The sequence below is a fragment of the Artemia franciscana genome, chromosome 17 (genome assembly GCF_032884065.1).
Source record: "Artemia franciscana chromosome 17, ASM3288406v1, whole genome shotgun sequence".
NCBI classification, from domain to species: Eukaryota; Metazoa; Arthropoda; class Branchiopoda; order Anostraca; family Artemiidae; genus Artemia; species Artemia franciscana.
This window is the reverse complement of record NC_088879.1, coordinates 23,734,444-23,741,782: the sequence shown is the minus strand read 5'-3', so window position 1 is coordinate 23,741,782 and position 7,339 is coordinate 23,734,444.

Below are 7,339 nucleotides of genomic sequence, written 5' to 3'. Positions count from 1 at the left end.
CCCTTTTTTATGCTCTTTATGAATATAATAATTGCTTCTACCATAAATTAAATTCAAGTACTTTTTAACCTAAACTTATCATAAATAATTTTAGCACTGAGAAAATGTTGCATTTTTTTTTAAAAAACAATGGAAAAGATGGCACCAGGTAAACATAGTATTATTTTGTGAAAAATGAGCAATATGTTATACTTTAATTAAAAATTTGTCATTTTTTAGAGCTCAAAAAGTGCTTAAATTTGAATTTGCAGTAGAAGAAATTATTATGTTCATAAAGAACATAAAAAAGACATTGAGTGATATGTTCACTTTATTGGTAAGTCAGTTATATGAACTATCATAATTTTTTTTAATTTTTTGTTTTTAAGAGCTCAAAAAGTGCTTAAATTTGAATTTACAGTAGAAGCAATTATTATATTTCTAAAGAGTATTAAAAAGGCATCAAGTGGTATGTTTACTTTATTTGTAAGTCAGTTGTATGAACTGCTATAATTTTACCCCTTACTATCCTTATCCCAGCCTTTGGAAGGTTGTTTCAATCCCAAAGGCCTTGTTACTTGGTCTATGGAATAAGACCTAGTTTTTTTCAGATATAGATGGGGAGAGGGAAATTTGTTGTAGCCCCTCATTTAGATTTTGTCTCCCTTGATTAATTATTAGGATTTTGTTTCCCACTATGACAGCTCCTACAGGAAGATGAGGCTAATACCAATTATTCATCAATGCATTCAAAATACTTGAAGCTATGAAGAAACTTTTCATATGACAAGGATATAAAAGATGAATGATTTATTACTTTATAAAATGAAACTTTTAAAAACTAACCAAATACACTAAAGGCTCTAAAACAATTGCTACAGAGTACTATATTAATAAGAAGTAGATAATGTGCATAGTTTAAGTATATGTGATCACTTTAAACTCAGCTAGAGTTGACCCAGCTCTAAATGGGTGCCTGGAGAAGGCAAGCAGGAAATGTGTATGCAAGCACAGGATGCCTGGTCCCCAACCCTCCATTGCACTTCCTGGCTGAAGAGCCATGAAATGGAGATCTGCACTGCTGGTTTGCACCTTAAGGGTCTAGTGCTGTTATACTTACTTCACTTACTGTCATACTTAATTCAAGTGTGCTATTTTCTCTGATACTGCTTCATTAATGTCACTCAAGGTGTTGCTGTGAAATGGTCAAGAGTTATAGATAAGATTCCAATATTTTTCAGATCTGAATATTTATCACTCCACATAACAATTGTCTGAGGGCTTTGGTATGACCTTAGTAGGTCTTCTATTGTAGTAATAACACAGAAAATAGATTCAGGTGCATAAAAATTTCATTCAATCTCATCCCATGCTGTATGTAAATGATTTTTTTTATGTTAATTTTTTTTTTAAATAGTCATTTTGTCCAGCATAGTCAAAAAACATAATTATGTCTTTTGAGACAACTTAATCCCCTACAGTCCCCAGGGTAGGGGCTGTAAGTTATGAACTTTGACCATTGTATATGTATAGTAATGGTTATTGAGAATTGAACTGACGTTTTCAGGGGGACTTTTTCATGTTCAGGGGGAGGGGGAGCAGGGGGTTCTGTTTGGTACTATACACCCCCCAAAATAAAAAAAACGTATCCATGAGCTTCCTCATAAAAAAAAAAAAAATGCAAAATTCCAAATTTTCATAGATATGAGACTGAAACCTCTGCAATACTGCTCTCTGATATGCCAAATTGGATGGTGTAATTTTCATGCCACTACTCCCTTGAGGGGTATTCTTTTGCCTTTTAGAAAATATGGCAGCTTTTCTCAGGCTTGGAGCTTTTTTTGTTAACATTAAACTTGATTAAAGTTTATCATTGTTCTTTTTTCTTTAGAGTTTTGGTTACTGGTAGCCCACGCCACTGCTTGCTTAAAGTTTATTACCATGAACTGTTTTGAATCACCAAATTCTAAGAACAAAGCATTGCACAAAAAAATGTGTCACATTTTTAGCTTTTATCTACCACAAAAACTCTTTCAAATTCTTTTAACAGCATTCATTAAGTTAGTTTTATAACTCCTCTAGTTGATCTGAAAGTAAAACTTAATAACATTCTAGAAAAATTTTATCTATGCTCTTTGACAACCTGGATACACATGCACTCTTTTGATTTAATCAAATTTAATGAGCAAATGTAGTAATAGAAGTAGCCCCAAAAAATTGAACCTAATGCCCTCAGTTGTTCTGGGGATATTGCTGAGATGTCTTATTGGCAACTAGCATAAAAACAATGTGTTTTGATTTAATTTTATTCATCTTAATGTTCTTAATTGCATTAGTTACAGTAAACATAGAGGCATTAAAACAATATTTAGTTTTTAAACATAATGGGTAAATTGTATAACTTTAGGGGGTTTACCTACCCAATAACCCTAGAAATATATGTATAATAGACTGTTCAACTAAACTGAACGAAATGCCTGTCTTAAAATTTTGATTGAAAGTGTTTGGAAAATTATGGGCTAAACAGGAGAGCTGATTTGTCCTCCAATAACTTTCAACTTAAAATGTGCGCTAGAACTTTTAATTCCTGATCCAATTAGCTCCTATAAAATATCAATGATATTATTAGCTATAATAGAGCAATACTGCCAACATATTGCTTATATGTCCTTTTAATACCTACATGCACATTTTTTTTTCATTAAACATTCTCTAAAAGTTTCATCTTAATGTTCTTAATTGCATCAGTTACAGTAAACATAGAGGCATTATTAAAAGTATACAAATAGTGTCTTCTGGCTATTTCAAAAGTTCGCCACAACTTGCCCAGAAAGGTCTAACTTTGTAATGTAATCTGTTATTGTAATATTGCTTTGCCACCCTTTTGACAATCTACATGATATACTTGATATACATGATAGGCTATGCAAAATAAAAACAAACTTTTACTATTATCAGAAATCCTATTAGGTTTCAAAGTATGATTTGGTGAACAAAAATTAAGAAAATTCGAATTAATGAGTTCATTATAAATGTAGCATAGATAAGTTTCACCAGTATCATATATAGGGCAATAATGCTGCCACAGCGAAGAGCAATGAGGGCAAAATGTATTTTTTTATTTATTTTTTGGTTTTTAGACCAGGGAACTTCGTAAACAAGGAATTTTAGAAGAAACTTTGAAATTGGCTCATTTGGTTGGAAATTAAAATTGAAAGCTCTAGTCCCATTTTTAGATTTCAGGAGTTATTGGAGAGCAACCATCCCTCCCCCCACACCCATCATTTTCTAAACATTTCCAATCAAAATTCTGAGATAGTCATTTTATTAAGAGTAGTCGAAAGGTCCAGTAAATATGTATGAAGATGACAACTTCCACCCACAGTCATGAGGGGAAGGGCTGTAAGTAATGCCCCAAAGGCATATAAGGCTCTTATAAAAAGGAGGGTTGTATCAGCTTAGGAAAGAGGGCTCATTAGATTAGAACTCAGAGACTCGTGTGCCCTTTTTATGAGTCAAATTGATCTGAAGGTAGTTTCCTCCCTTAAGTTCTATTTCCACAAAATACATCCAATGGGAGTTTTGAAATAGTTGTTTGTTCAAAAACAGTTCAAAGATCACATAACAGGGCCTTTGGGGTTGACATAATCTTCTAGAGTCTGGGGGCAAGGGTTGTAATATATGCTTCAGGGCATTCAAGATTCTTATGGATGGGATGGCTGGGTATACTTTAAGGAAGCCTAAATTGATTGAAAATTTAAAGTTCTATTTTTATAATCAAAAGTGAAGGAGGGTGACTAGCCCCACTCCCTGCTCTCAGACAGCCTATTTTCCCCAAACGCATCCAATTGGAATCGTGTAATTTCCATAAAGAGCATGCAACAATGCCTTCAGGGTTGACACAACCCCCAGAGTCGAGGAACAAGGGTTGTAAGTTATGCCATGGGAAGTATAAATTTATATGGAATGAGTGGCTACATAAATTTCGAATCAGATTGGGCACATGTGATTGGAAGTCGTGAGTTCTAGTGCTCTTGACCTCTTTTGAAATAGCTTAAAGACATTAACAGCTAGTACTCATTGGCTCCCAAGATAGTCCATTTTTTTTTATTTCAATTTCTTAGCACTTGAATGAAGGGACAGCACTCAATAATTACGCTGTGTAGGATTTGACAGAAAATGGTTTCCTTTCCTGGGTTATGATTTGCTTCTTTGAGTGAAAAAACGTCTATTCTTACTTATAAAAACTTTCATAAAAAATTAAAAGTTCTTGTTGCCTTTTTAAGTAACCAAAAAATTGGGGGGGGGGGGGGGGTAACTAGGCCTTCTCTCCTGCTCCTTTTTTCTCAAAATCGTTCGATTAAAACCATGAGAAAGCCATTTACTTAAAAAAATAAATTAATATGCAAATTTCGTTTTAATTATTCTTGAGTGGAGAGCTAAAATCAAAACATGCATTAATTCAAAAATGTTCAGAAATTAAATAAAAAAACAAGTTTTTTAAGCTGAAAGTAAGGAGCGATATTAAAACTTAAAAGGACAGAAATTACTCTGTATATGAAAGAGGCTGTACCCTCCTCAACGCCCCACACTTTACGCTAAAGTTTTAAAAAGTAGAGTTGAGAGAAATAGTCAAACAGAAAGTACAGAAAATAGTCAACAGAAAACAGCCTAGGGAGAAAAATTAGGGCTGGTATTTTTCCCTCCCTCACCCTTTTTCCATCCATTTCAATCATATTTCATTTTTCAAAGAGTAGAGCAAACCCAATGAAAAATCAGGTTTCAAATTACGTTTTTAAGGAAAGTATATTTTCTTTTTTCTCCTTTTTGCTCTTCTCTCTGTGAGTAAGTGATTTTAAAAAAAAATTGGTTTCTTCTCTGAGTAAGTGACTCGTTATCTTGCCCTTTCTTCACGAGCCAAAGAGCCTTTGGGGGAAATAATTTACAGGGATTCTGTTTGTATACATTTTTCGACACTAATAGTAAAGTACCAAGAATATCAAAATAGAAACTGTTTTTGCCCCTAGGCCGAAATAATGTACATAGACTCCACTCGTATACACTTTCCGGCGTATACACTTTCACTCCCTGGCAGTAGCCAGGCAAATTATGGAGTAGCCATTGTTCCCGTAGTATTTTTGTATTTTATATTGATCATGGCTTATATTGATCACATAGCTGCACCGCAGTTAAGAGTGAACTATAGCCTATAGGAACTAAAGTTTTAAGATTTTTTTTAAAAACAGTCTAGGCAGAAAATTGGGGCTGGTATTTTCCCTCCGGCCACCCCTTTTCTGTCCATTTTCAATCATATTTCATTTTTCAAAGAGTTGGGCAAACCCAATGGAAAATCAAGTTTCGAATTAGGTTTTTAAGGAAAGTTTCTTTTAGCTGCTCGAGTATCTATTGTGTCAGCTAATTCCCTTATCTGACGGTTCCCTCTCAGAAAAATGTTCCCTCTGCTTAAAATTTTCCTCAATCAAAACTACCTCGTTTTGTAAAATTACCAGTTTATTTGAAATCACCTCTGACTCATTCTTTTATTTTCCTGTTTCAAGGTACAGGGCATTTTGCATAGAAAAATTTTGTCCAATACATACACTTGAAAACTTCATGCAATTGTGTTGCGAGAGCAACACATTGGTTTTGTCCCGTTTTTTTTTGTTTTTTTTTTTCCTATGCCACCGATGTCGGCTTATTCCTGGAAACTGGTAAGGGTCTAACCTGTGCAGTTTTACGGAAAGTGTTGACCTCAGGGCGGATTGATAAATATGGCATTACATTTTGGAAAGCTCCACAGAACTCTTGCCTGGGACCACAAAGGATGGTTTTTGCTTGTCCACGAGCCAGAGCCTATGGTGTGCGAGATGAAGTGGAGTTATGTAGCCTATGTCAGAGAGGAGTATCTGAAGTTGTGCAGCCAAGCTTTCGTTTGATCAAACCATGTTACTGTTTTGGAGTGGAAAGCTCCGTTCTAGCAGGCAAGCAGGCAGGCACCACTTTCAAATTGAAGATGGACTGAAATCTATAAGTGTTAAATATATGCGGCAGTTACCCGGCCCCACAGCCAATATATCTTCTTTGAGTGATAAATAGAAAAATTTACAGAAGCAAAAAAGCGGCATTTTTCCACGGGTCCGAAAGTGCTGCCGTGATTTATACTGGGTTTATCATTTGTTTTTTCGGACTTGGGATTGAGGTAGAGAAATGTTATCAGATGTACCTCTTAATTTTAAACACGTTGCTCAGGCAACGTAGGTCTGCTTAATTTTTCGTAAGGGGTTAAGATCCTTCTGCAGGTGCAAATTACATAGTGTTTTGACTCTCTAATATCTTAGGAATGGTATTACGACTATTTTATCCAACCTTTGGTGTAAAAAAAGGAAAAGTTCTTAGTCCCTTGCTAAAAATATGAATTAATTACGGAGCACTTGTTAAAAAAAAAAGCTCTAACCTTTTTCCAGAGATTTTGGAGTTAAATGATGAGACCTTTTTAGAAGAGATGGGTAATTGATCTATCGTATGACTTATTATTAACACCTGAAATCAATGCCAAGAAATTTTTAAGCAACGTTCTCTTTTAAATTCATTGCACTTTGTGAAGAGACTTCATTTCAAAAACAAAATCTGAAGGTGTTTTTCTGAATTTTCTTATTTATTGAAACACTGATGAAGGGGCTAATAATATTTTCAATATATGCTGTAGCTCTGAGTAAGTCTTTTGCAAATTTAAATAAATATATCTAGCTAAATCAGCGTTCACGGGTTTTTGCTAATAGCTGTTTTAAACTATTTATGGATGCGACATTAAAACTTTAAAACGAACAAAAATTACTCCGTATATGAAATGGGTTGTCCCATTTCTGGACGTGATTCCAAACAAGGGTGGAATTTTTGTAAACTTTTTGAAGATGTAGAATATAATTTAGTTTGCATCTAGAAAAAGAAAAATATTTTAGTTCCTCAACCAATGATTATGTCTATGGACGCATCACAAACACAAGGTATGCGCTTGTATTGTCAAGAAAGTAATCTGTGCATCGTATTTGGTGCTTGATGTTACAAGACCAACGTACCTTTACTGTGATAGAGGGATTATAATACGTCACATAAAAACTCAATTAACGTTGCATGCTAAAATAAGGCAGAGGTTTATTTTTATGACTTGATTCTTATTGGAAAATATCTGTGTTGTTACACAGGGTACAATTTAAAATAGCAAATTTACTGTTAGTGAGTTTTTAGCAATGGTAAATCAATCTAGGACTCCTTTAGGATTGAAGTCTCTGGTAATGGTTTCTTTGGAATATACCTATCACGATTTCTTTCAAGAGTATGCCCCTCAGCTAAAAAATAACTG